This window comes from Calliphora vicina, chromosome 2 (assembly GCF_958450345.1).
Source record: "Calliphora vicina chromosome 2, idCalVici1.1, whole genome shotgun sequence".
Taxonomy (NCBI): domain Eukaryota; kingdom Metazoa; phylum Arthropoda; class Insecta; order Diptera; family Calliphoridae; genus Calliphora; species Calliphora vicina.
The window spans coordinates 86,950,273-86,964,135 of record NC_088781.1 but is presented as its reverse complement, the minus strand read 5'-3'; positions in this window follow the sequence as shown (position 1 = coordinate 86,964,135).

Sequence of the window (13,863 nt, the reverse complement as noted above, 5' to 3'; positions counted from 1 at the left end):
AACTTGATTGTTTCTAAAAGATTTCAACGTAATTATTATAAAAATACCAAAAAAAATACTGAAATCAGAGAAAATTTTTTTTTTTAATTTTTATAATTATTTTATTAGTCGTTTAAAATACTGTTACGTTTTAACCTTTTCAAAACGTTGGTTTATTTCCTTTAAATAAACCGGATACTTTTGATTGCAAATAAAAGCCGTTTTGTAGTTTGAAAATTGTAATAACTCTTTATTTATTTAAAATGTACAACAACAGAATTATAAATTCGCAGAAATACAGACACACTTTATAATGTACACGAATTCACATGAAAAACACAGCACACTTTAAGGCACTCAGTTGATGTTTATTCGAAAAGCGTCTCTGATCAACTAACGACTGCAACCTCTGCCACTATTTATAACACTGCATTACCATCTAGAAAGCTCTATTTTTACAATGTTCTTTAACTGAATATTCGAATTCGAATATACGGTCGCAGCAAACAGAGTTGCCAACTTACGATCAATGGTCAACTGAAAGCTTTTATTTGATAATGCCCACAGATATGTTACAGTTTGCTATTACAGCACTGTTATTTGAAAGCATTATGCTAATTTTAAATCAGCCATTAAAATCGTTATATTTGAATTCAAGTACAATTTCGTAACAATACATTAAATTACATTATATTGAGGAGCCGCAGAATAAAAGGTACATTTTCGCTCATTTCAAATTTTTGGGAAATTGAGTTTTATTTATTTCGTCCCCTTAAAAAACAGCATGAACCTGGAAATGGTAACAAGTTACTTACTTATCAATAGATACATCTAACTGCCATAAGTCACCTCGTTAAATGTTAAGGATGTTGGATATAAAACCATTTTAATATCGGAAAAAGAACCTTTTGTTAAAAAATAATGAAAAAAGTACGTTTTGTTCAAAAAAAAATTAAAAATTATATTTTTTATGCGTTTTTTTAACGATAATATTTTAAATGAATGTTTTTATTTTAATCCTGATCTAAGTATAAACAAATTACACATTGAAATTAAATATTTTTTTTTCGTTTTATACTAGTGTTGTACGTTTTGTTAAGCACTAATTTTTTTAGAACCCATTTACTTAGTAAAAAAATTAAAAAAATTTTGCTAACTTGATTGTTTCTAAAAGATTTCAACCTAATTATTATAAAAATACCAAAAAACCAATTTTTTTAATAAATGCGAAAAAGTACCTTTTGTATGTGATATTAAGAATAAAAAGTAATATGTATAAAAAATTAAAAATAAATCCATAAAATATTACAATTATTCGAATATGAAAGCATAATTTTCATCACTACTATCGTCTATATCGCTTTCATCTGAAGTTGATGTATCGCAGGTTGGCACGAAAAATTCCGATGCCTCCTGTGGAAGCTCGTTTTTATTTTTTTTGGGAACTTTTTCGAAGTCGTGTCATTACAAGATCTGAATTTATGAAAAGAAAGTATAATATATCGTTTATGTTTTAGCGTTAGTTTAAAAGTTAAGCTAATGCTAAAAATAGTTTAAAAAATTTCAAAATCTTATTTGCTAATAAAAACCTTATTACTATATGTTATTTAAATCAATTTAGCAAAGATTTATAAAAAAAAAAATTCATACAAATTTGTATTTAAAACTTTTGGTAAACGTTTTGCAATAAATTCATATAAATTTTAAAATTTTATAAAATCAAAAACCGCAAAAATCCGCAAAATGTTAAAATAGAATATAATTCTATTTAATCAACATAAAATAGTTACAGGCATTTATGCTACTTTTTTTACTTCCAAAGAACTTTCTCATGTAAAAAAAAATATAATAATAGTTTGTTCGGAATTTACCAAAATTTAAGTGCTTGCATTCATAATTTCTTTAAAAAAAGACCACAAATCAGTTTCAAACAACATATATCAATATTATTAATACATAAAACTATTTTATTCAATAATGAATAGGATATTTTAATAATCAAATATACACCTTAATATTCCATTTTTAATAGATATTAAATGTAGTATTTTTTTCTTACGTTTGGACTGATGCTACTCTTAAACCAAAGCTTTTTGAAAAAAAATGTTCTGAACAAACTATATGTAGAAAAGTGTCCTCTTTCATTTGTTTTGTAAAACGCATTTTTCATTTATCGACACAAGTCACCATATAGCTGCCCCATCATGCAATGTATTGTTACGAAATTGTACTTGAATTCAAATATAACGATTTTAACGGCTGATTTAAAAGTAGCCTAATGTTTTCAAATAACAGTGCTTTAATAGCAAACTGTAACATATCTGTGGGCATTATTAACATTGAAATAAAAGCTTTCAGTTGACCATTGATCGTAAGTTGGCAACGCTGTTTGCTGCGACCGTATATTCGAATTCGAATATTCAGTTAAAGAACATTGTAGAAAGTACACCACAGATGGCGTATTTCTAGAATCTATCAAACACTTAGCTGAAATGGAAGCGAAACTTCAAGAATCCTCTCGAGCTACAGATGAGAAAATTCAGGAAGTCTGAGGTTATTAACAGCAGAGTGGATGTCATTGACAAAAAGGTGTCCGAATTAGAGAGCGGTCTAGAAAAACAATCCCAAGATGTTGATAATAAATTTCTCGATCTGGAAATGAAAATTAATAATCTTCAATGCCAAGATGGACCGGTGCGAATTATTTCAGAAACATCGAGTAGAATAAAGGCTCCTAGTTTTGATGGCAGCACACCATTTAATGTTTTCAAGTTCCAGTTTGATACAGTTGCCAAGAGAAATGTATGGAATAATGAAGAAAGAGCTATATAATTGATTTTGGACTTGAAAGGGAACGCAGCAATAGTTCTTGAAAGCGGTAAGTAACAGAAATAGCTATGATGACATAATGGATGCTCTACAACGTAAGTATGGTGGAGAACACATGAAAGTGTTCTAACACGAATGAAATTGCGTGGTAGAGTACAAAAACCTAATGAGACGCTACAAGACTTTGCGGCAGAAACCGAACGTTTGATGCAGCTTACATATCCACATGAAAACCATCCGTTATTGGATCATTTCAAGATTGAGGCATTTGTGAATGGGCTTCGTGACCCTGATGTAAAACATGCGGTTTATGCCACACGGAAGTCAACATTTGCGGAAACCGTTTCATTCGCGTTGGCACAAGAAACAGCAAAATTAATGTCTAAGCCGCAAATATGCAAGGTAGGGAATATCGACGTTATAGCTGAAAATGAGAGAAATATAGTAAGTGAAATAAAAGAGACAGTTTAAGAGGCTTTAAACGAGAAGCAAGGTAAAGTTAAAATCAAATGCTATAACTGCGGAAAAACTGGTCATATTCAGCGAAACTGCAAAGCATCGAGAAAACAAACCAGATATGTTTCGCCACCAAGAAACGAGCAGCAGGCGAATCGCTATGGGGCAAGAACTAGCTCCCACATCTGAGGGCCCCACAATCTCCATATCCGTAATTCAGCAGAAAAATAGCAACCTTACTGTTTGTGGGTACATAAATGGTCAGAAGCACGTTTTTACTATAGACACTGGGGCATCACAATCTATCGTCAAGCCCGATTTAGTCAAGAAAACAATTGAACCATTACGTGGGGTAAGTCTGCGCACAGCAACTGGGGAGCCGGCCACTGTCTATGGTAAAGTAAATGTGAAATTAACCATTGCCAACGTTAGCGTCAAACATGTATTTATTGTTGCCGATATTGTGGACGAAGTAATCATTGGTGCTGATTTCATGATTAGTCATGGCATTACTTTGGATATGGGACAAAAGGTTATGATTTGGCGAAATGTGGAAATACCCCTTGACGTTGGATATGAAAATAGGACTCAAGTGAGAAGGCTAGTTACGTCGATCATCAGAAACTGCCACCATAGTCAGAAACTTTAGTATGGGCCTGTATGGAGGGAGATTGTGAGGACAACAGTTTGTGGGTGGTAGAACCAGCAGAAATAAAAAGTAATCTTATAACAGCAAAAGCCCTCGTTAAACTCTGCAACAACAAAATAGTTCCTGTAAGAGTGCTTAACCTGTCCAGCTCTGAAAAAGTCGTTAAGCCAAATTCCGAAATAGGTCGATGCACTTCAGCAGAGGCAGTAATCAATTGCGAGAAAACCCCGGAACATGCCAATAAATCCACCAAGGAACACGTGCTACTAGCGGAATATGTGGGGAAATGGGTAGGAGGATTAGCGCCGCCCGATAGAAATAAGGCCAAACAGCTTTTGAAGAAACATACCTCGGTCTTCGCCTTAAAAAGTCAAAGCCAAGGTAGAACGGCTATTGTAAAGCATCAAATAAATACTAGCGAAGCGAGGCCCATAAAGCAGGCGCCAAGGTGAAGGAGCTGGTTAACGAAATGGAGCGGGATGGAGTAATCGAACCATCTTCAAGTCCTTGGAGCTTGCCTGTTGTGTTAGTTAAAAAGAAAGACGGCAGCACTAGGTTTTGCGTCGATTATAGAAAGCTGAACGACGTTACCAAGAAATACAGCTACCCGCTACCAAGAATTGACGACACCCTGGACACATTAGCTGGAACAATCGCACCCTGGAGGAATAGTTAAGAAAAGTGGTCAGGGCACACCAGATGGACTGGGATGAACAAATACCAAAATTTCTATTGGCATTCAGGTCAGCTGTTCATGACTCGACCTCTCGAACACCTGCAAAAATTGTCTTCGGGACAGAACTCAAGTTGTCTGGTGATTTAGAATTCGGTATTAAGCCCTCATCAAATAATGAAAACACATCCCAAGAGCAAGATGACCTTAACGAACTTCACGAATTCGTACGCAGACGAATAAGAATGACCAGCGACAAAATGAAAGCCAGATACGATCGAGCGAATTCTGAGGGATTTAATGAAGACCAACTTGCACTGCTGTATAACCCACAACGCAAGAAAGGACTGTCTCCCAAACTACAAACCCATTGGGATGGACCATATAAGGTGATTAAGAAATTAAACGACGTGGTGTACAGAATACAGAAAGAAAAGAGCCCGAGATCTAAAATGAAGGTCGTACATCTAGAACGACTAGCTGCCTATGGGAGAACAGGCTTAAGCATGGGGCAGTGTTACGAAATTGTACTTGAATTCAAATATAACGATTTTAACGGCTGATTTGATCTGTGGGCATTATTATTGAATAAAAGCTTTCAGTTGACCATTGATCGTAAGTTGGCAACGCTGTTTGCTGCGACCGTATATTCGAATATTCAGTTAAAGAACATCGTAGAAAGTACACCACAGATAGCGTATGTATTAGAAACCTCTAGACAGTTAAAGAGAAATCTAGAGTGCAGATGCCAGTGTTATAAATAGTGGCAGAGGTTGCAGTCGTTAGGGAGTTTATCAGAGACGCTTTTCGAATAAACATCAACTGAGTGCCTTAAAGAGTGCTGTGTTTTTCAAGTGAATTCGTGTACATTATAAAGTGTGTCTGTATTTCTGAGAATTTATAAACGTGTATAAAAAAACATTGAGTGACTATATAATTCTGTGGTTGTTGTACATTTTAAATAAATAAAGAGTTGTTACAATTTTCAAACTACTAAACGGCTTTTATTTGCAATCAAAAGTATCCGGTTTATTTAAAGGAAATAAACAAACGTTTTGAAAAGGTTAAAACGTAACAGTATTGTTGTTGCTCATTTCGTCTTTTTCAATTGAACATTCATGAACATTTATTGCCATCAGGTAAATTCGCTTCAGCATTAGGCTCTCCTTCGCTCGTGTTATAATCTTCACTTAGATCAGTATTACTGTATTCCGACCGGTTCTTAGCAGTTGGAACTTCATCAATGTTCTTATTACCACGCCGGATTTGATTAATGTGTCTTTTTATGATTCTTCCCTCGAAGCGAATTTGATAATGTAAATCCCCAATTCGGGCGTTCCTCTTATTAGTAGGTTGAAAATATACATTATCTCCGGTGCCGAATACTCTGTAACGGGGCGAGCGTTTTAGAAATTGTTTCGCTGTTATCTTAGTAGGTAAGTATTCAGGGCGTAATAAACCGAGTCTCGTGCGTATCTGTAGTATCAGGATAATATATACATTTTCAAAATGAAATAAAACATTGATTTTAATTAGATAAACAGATTTTATTGCTTATTTTATGCATGAAAACCTACAAAACAATTTCTATTTGATATGAAGCATAAATGATCGTTTACGTGAAGTTTTTTTCCATTACCCTTTTTTTGATATGGGTGTACTAAAACTTGTCTAAATTCAAGAGAAGTTAATTATTGCAACTCATTGTTACAGAAATGTAAATTTTTTCTCAGTTCCTCAAACCGTGAAAGAGGCAAAGCAGAAGCTATACAAGGCACCCCCATATCTGGTTCAGTGGACCAGTAACTTCGGAATATTCTAGTAGTTTTATAGGCCTAAATATATAAAAAATTTATATAAACATCATAAAATATTGTATGGAAAATTTCCACACTCTCGACCTTTCATGCATATTGGAACACCGGTGTCCCTTACAAGAAATCTCGTATTGCGGATTGTTCAAAATCTTCTTTTTAGCAAAAATCAATTTAATCACAATCTTCACTTACCATTCTAACTAATGTATTATAAATCACTTTTCAATATTATAAAAAAAACTTTGAAATTGTCAAAAACAAAGTCGAATTATTTGTGTTTTGTTTATAAATAGTCGTTTTGTATTGCAATTGATTACAAAAAGAAGTTTAATTTGAAAATATCCAATGTTAACCCTCTAATGCTTAAGCATGCCTCAAGGCACTCATCACTTCAAAAACTCTTGTACAGTTTCTAAAAAAAGTACTTAAATATTTTAATAAGCCTTGAAACATCTTAAAAGCTCCCTTATTTTTTATTTCCTGCACTTTTTACAAACTGAGTGCATTAACAACCAAAAATATGGGAAGTCCATGTTGTGTTTTCAAACGTTGCACAGTGGTTTAGAAACTTTTTTTTTTGGAAATAATTCGGTATCTCACGAACTATTAAACACATTGTTACGAAATTTTACATGGTTGGAGCTGAGGGGTTTTCGAGCTGATTTACGTTTGTTCAGCTTCCTAGCGATAATGGGGGCTAGTGCATAGCCCCCCAAAGTTGGTCACCTCGGGTCTCAATTTTTTTAAAAAAATCGCCAAAAATCCATTTATGTTCCGAATGAGCTGAAATTTTAAATATAAATAGTCCTTCAGAAGGTCTACAAAAAATACCCTTACAAGTTTGGATAGGTCTGGGGCCAAGTTTGGATATGTCCGATTGAGTGAGTCAAATTTTTCTTTACACGCTTTTGCATTAAGTTCTCCTTCCGGATCATGTAAAAATTCGAAGAAAATTTTTTTCTACAAAAGAAAAAACATATGGGCTTTTTTGGGAAAAAACGTAAAAGATACTGCCCTTTTTACAAGTTCCAAATTTGGATTCGAATAACTTTTTATAGGGAACAGATAACTGTTAGCAAGTTATTTTTATTTTATTTAGAATTTTATCGCCAATATAACTGATATTTTAAAAATAAATTTCGACCCCCCGTATGCCCGCCATATCTAAAAAACCATGAAAAGATCGAGCTAAAATTTTTGTACACTTTCTCAAGGACTATTTATATTTAAAATTTCAGCTCATTCGGATCATAAATGGATTTTTGGCGATTTTTTTAAAAAATTTGAGACCCGAGGTGACCAACTTTACGGGGCTACGCACTGGCCTCCATTATCGCTAGGAAGCTGAACAAACGTAAATCAACTTGAAAACACCTCAGCTCAAACCGTGTGAAATTTCGTAACAATATATCCAATAATTCCCAAGATACCGAATTATTTCCAAAAAAAAGTTTCTAAACCACGTTGATTAAAGTGTTTTAAATTTTCCCGATTGCAATCATATTTTTTTTATTAAAAAGTATACTTATATTGTATATATTGGAGTAAATATTTATGTAAAAAAAAAGTAAGCTAATCTTTAGAGACGTGATTTATTGATGAGAGCCTTCAGGCACTCTTGTTCATTGCAGGCTAGCTTTGCTGCCTCAGTATTTCCCTGATATAGCAAAATGTGGTTTTGTTTTCTTTGTTTTGATATCCAATTTTTTACATAAAATTTAAAGAAATGGCTGGTCGGGTGAACAAACGTTTCAAATTATCTGATTTGAGGGATGAACAATTAGAAAAGTTGTTTTTAATAAAAATTGACAAACTTTACTAACTAAAATCCGACTATGTTTCAATCTCTAAAACCCCAAGGTTGGCTTAAGGCACTCATTTAGTTTTTCCCACCTGGAAGGTAAACCATTGATTGTACAAACTTTCAAATGTTGTTTTTGAAATCAGATGCCCAAATTTACCATAAAAAAAATTATTGGCAACGGTTTTATCCATTTTTTAGAAATAGGCATTAGAGGGTTAACCATTTGTGACACAGGTGTCTCATATGCGTCAAAGGGTTAAGGAGTTTTTAACCGTTTGCACGCTGCGTTCAGCCTGACCATTCGTGGCTGGATGGTATGGAGCGGTGTATTTATGGTATTTAACACTAACTTTAGTTAGGTAATCATTAGACTCCTTCGACGAAAAATTTGTACTGTTATCCGATACCACCATTGCACAGTGGGAGAAAACCCTAATTTAGTGGAACTAAATTCGTATCTTCTAAACGCTTGGCCAAATTAATTTCATTTATATGGAAATATTGCAGGCAAGGAGGTAAGCTAATAAAGTAATGCAAAATGGGTACTGCTACTTCAGTAGAATAAGCGATAGTGGCTGCTAAACTACACTACCTCGGAAGAAATTCTATACTATTTTCAATTGTAAGAAATTATTTTAATATATCTTTCAAAACATTTAAATTATATAAGTAATTTTATTTATAGCAAGTAACTATTTAAATCTATAGATTTTGGACATTTACCCTATTGCCGGCATAGGTCGAAATATTCATATAAAACTTTTTTTAGTTTTATTAATAAGTTTGTTTTTAAAAACGAATAACAATTATTAGATATGAAATGATTTTATTTCATTATTATAAATAATTTAGTTATAATTAAACAATGAAATAAAGAGTAATTAAGCTAACTAACACTTACAATTTTGTGAATTTTTATTATGAGGTTTTTAAAATTTATTTAAATTAGTCGTCTTCAGAGTCTAATGAATCACTAGGAAGTAATGGATCCAACAAAAGTTGCCTAACATCTTTCGATAACGGTTCCACTTTTTTATAGCTTGCAGATGAAGTTCTGGACAATGTTGATATAACAAAGCGTTAAAACAAATACATTAATATTTACATAAAACTACAATTTACCTTATTTATTTATGAAAAACGGGATTTGGAAAATCCCGAAAACCCCGGGATTTAAAATTATAAAATCCTGGTCTTCGGGATTTAGGAAATCCCGAAAACCCCGGGATTTTCAGGAACGGGATACCCCATTTGGCATCTCTACATAAAACGCTTTACAAATGTTATATTTTTAATCTATATAAAGCACTACCATATTTAAAAGGACTCATAATTTTAAGTCAAATTTGGTATATGGGCATTTATTTTTAGCAACTTATAAGTAGTTAGAATTACATACATTTCATTTTTATATAATGTAATTACCAACAACACTTCTTATATACAATCTTAAAAAAATAAGGAACAAATTTAGTACGAGATTTTACATCGTCCCAACGATAATAATTTCTTAAAAAAATTATATAAATTCACTTCGCACTTTTTCGCAGCTAAATTTTTCAGCATATGTAGTCTATAATATAGCCTTGATATTGGTAAAAAAATTAGGACTGCATCTCACAGCATTAGTAACTGGCAACCTTCCGAAAATTCAAAAAGTAAAAAAAAACAAGTAAGAAAGTATGGTCGGTCAAGCCCGCCATATAATACCCTACACTAAGTAAAAGAGCAAAAAAAATTTGTCTTTTAAAATTTCAATAATTTATATTTTTGAGTGATTTTCGGAAGTGGGTTTATATGGGAGCTATGACTAATTATGGACCGATCGTAACAAAATTTGGTGACATGAATTTTGTGTATATAAAACTTATTTGGAGTGGAATTTGTGGAGATACATATATAAATTAAACATTTATGACCGATAAAGTCCAATTTCGGGAGGACATTTGTAAGGGGGCTAGGTGAAATAGTGGACCGATTTCAGCCAGTTTCAATAGGCTTGGTCCTTGAGCCGAAAAAATAATATGTACCAAATTTGATCGAAATATCTTCAAAATTGCGACCTGGGGCCTATTTCACTAAGTTCACAATTACAAGTGTTTTTGCCTGTAAAATTGTGAACTTGTGAATAATTGCGTTTCATCAAAATACAATTACAAGTTTGTAGCTACAAGTGAATTTTACAAGTCACAAGTCTACAAGTCATACGTCTACAAGTGGTTTTGTTTCACTAAACTAAATTTGCACTTGTAAACTTGTAGAATTGTAGAAAAAAAGCTTAGGGTCGACGGAGACCCTCAGAAAATTTGTTACAAGTTACAAGTGAATCCAAAATTTTTAATATTAATTAGCATTTGGTTACCTTAATATAAAAAGGCCCTAACTCGTGTTTTTTTGCTAAATATTATATATGATTGGGGCTTTCTATATTAAAGTAACGATTTATTTATTTTGTTTACTATTAAATAGGTTTCATATATACAGAAGTTATGCCACCATTTTTTTATGCCATTTTCTTACTTGTTTTTTTTTTGCCTTTGGGAATAGCCACTTTGGAAATCTAAACATATATAGACAATTCTAAATTAGTACCCAAAATTGTAAAAGTATTTATTTTTAAGAAAAATTTTTGGTTTTTAAAATTTTTTTTTTGATGAAAAAAATTCGGGTTAAAAAATATTTTTTATATAAGAAATATTATTGAAATATGTTATATTGCGTTTTTAAAGTATATTTTAGCATTTTGAGTAATAATAAATAAGAATTGTAAAATTAATATCACAATATATATATACAAGAACTTGTAATTGTAGAAATTGTAGTTTACAAGTGCAAAAAGCTACAAGTGTTGTGAAAATTTTAATGAAACACAATTCATCAGCACTTGTAAGAATTAGACTTGTGATTGTAACTTGTAAACTTGTAGAATTGTAGTTTAGTGAAATAGGCCCCTGTACTCTGCGCACAAGGTTTACATGGTATACTTTAAGGTGGGTGTTAGACTAATATTTTTGGGCGTTACAAACATCTGCACAAACGCATAATACCCTCCCCACTATGGTGGTGTAGGGTATAAAAATTCTATAAGAATATGGCCATTGGTTATCACCAGGGAAACCGGAAATATGCTCTAAAAAAAGCGTTTTAGGCGCTTTAAATATGCAGTAAAAACTTTAAAATATGCTTTTAAAATTTAAAAAATATGCTCTTAAAAAAACAAAGTTTTACATAATTTTTAACCAAAAAAAATTTACTTAAATTTTCAAATAAAAATCGTTGTCTATTGGATCTGAAAACATTTTTAAACATAGAAAATGTTCTTTCGACATCAACTAATGTTACAGGAGCAAATTTAAAAGACAATATTTCTTTAACACTTAGAACGGTTAAGTTTGAATTGGAACTAAAATTTGATATTTAGATGGAGCTATTATTAAAATAGTGCTTATTTTATATTAAAACAAGTAAGAGAGCTATATTTACCTAATTATACTTCAAAATAAAAAATTTAATTATTTTTAGGTGAACAAAATTTTTTTTTCAGTTTTGTCATTTTTTGGATAAAAAAATTTTTCGAATTGTTATTTTAAATTTAAAAAAAAAAATTCTGTTTTCAATTTTGAATTTTAAACAAAGGAAGTAAAAACCTGTAACACAACAGCGAAAAATAAGTAAGACAAAATTTGTTTTTGATAAACTCAAAATATGCTATTAAACAGTAAAATATGCTCTAAAAACGCAAAATATGACATAAATATGCTCCTAAAACAAATATATGCAAAAATATGTATTTAAGGGTAAAATATGCAAAAATATGCACTAACAAATCAATGCCAAAATTCTTAAATAGTTCTAAAACGTGTAATTATCTTATCCATGTGTTCATTAGACTCACCAGAAAAAACATGCATTTGCATATTTTGGTTTCCCTGGTTATCACAAATAGCGGAAAATATATTTTTATTTTTCTGATTTACCAAGCCTCATATTCCATCTACATAAAAAATAGTAAAAATACAACTTAAAGAAAACCTTGTACTATCCAGCTTAACAACAACTTTGAAACCAATTCTTCATAAAAAAAAATTCTGAAAAATTTTTTACATTTAAATAGTTGTCAAAACCAAACCACTGAAGTTATTAATAAATGTTAAATATTTTTAAGTACAGCAACAACTATAGATTGAAACTACATAACAATAAATCAAATATGCGAAAGTTTTTTTTTTTATTTTGCGCCACTAAATTGTTGATTTCTCCCACAGTGCATTGTGGGTACACCATACGCTGCGAACACATCATCCACCAATCCGATCGTAGCTGTCGCCGTTATTGATCTCGTTACTTTGACGTCTAACCATTTGCTCTATGCGTCGGTGATAATGAACCACATCATTCCTTCGACCGGACCGGCGTAGTCCATATGAACTCTCTCCCATGGCGCCCTTGGATATTCCCAGTGATGGTCCGCATATACGTGTCATATGGTTTGTTGGCTATTCCTAAGCACCTATCGCATTCCTTGGCCATGCGTTCGATATCTGCATCTATCCTTGGCCAGTTACAAATGAGCGTGCTATTCCCTTCATTTTAACTACATATACCTAGGTGTGCTGCGTGTAAACTTTTTAGAACGTCATCTCGAAATTTTGTTGGTATTACAACCCTAGGTTCAAATGTTAAACAGTCTCCTGATAACTTGTAATTTGCCTCTGGTGACTTGTATCTATACTTAAGGAGGTCGGATCACTTCTCTAGTACTTGCACTATTATTCCTAGCTACACATCTTTTCTGGTTTCCCTCTCTATTTTATCGGCGTTGACAGGCAACTGATCCATTTGCCATATTATGAAGTGTAATGGCCTGATTTGTCTTTTAATATTATTCACATGGTTTTACATTGTATGTAAAATATATTTACTTATCAGAATAATAAATAATGGTTTGTGTCTTGGCTTATAGTACGGCAACATTGTAAAGTACTTAAGTAAAATTATAAGGTAATCGTTTTCTATGATACCCAGTTTTGTTAGTGATGTATATTTAACTTCACCACTATAAAGCCTTTATGTACTTTAAGCGCAATAAATCGTTCTTTTTATAATTTGCTTTTCAACCATTAAGACGTACATTACCTCAAAATAATTAAACATACATACAAATAATTTATATTGAAGACTAAAAGTTTTGACAAATTTAAAACAGATATTAAATTTACTGCCGTTATTTATCTAAACTTTAGTGAAACTGAAATAAATTCCAAGGTAAAATTTAGAGTGACTTTTCTTTGATAAATTCTTGTAATTAAAATAAATTTTTTTTAAAAAAAAGTCAGGTTATCTTTACCTTAATCTTGCATTGCCTAAAATTGCTTTACCCACAACGAATGATTTCGGGGCCCTTAAATTGCATGGTTTAATCTGCACCTATTTTCATGAGGAAGATTTTACTTCAAAATTTACCAACTAAATTGTGTGCACCTAGTTTTCATCACCAGTGTAGCAAAAATATCCATGCATGATACTAATTTTGGTGCGTTTTCAATTTAAAAGCTAGTGACGTCACAACTCGATTGAGAATAAATTCTTTAAAATCAACTGTAACTATAAATGCAATCTTCACCAAAAACCAGAAATCTGTATGTATGCACGTCTA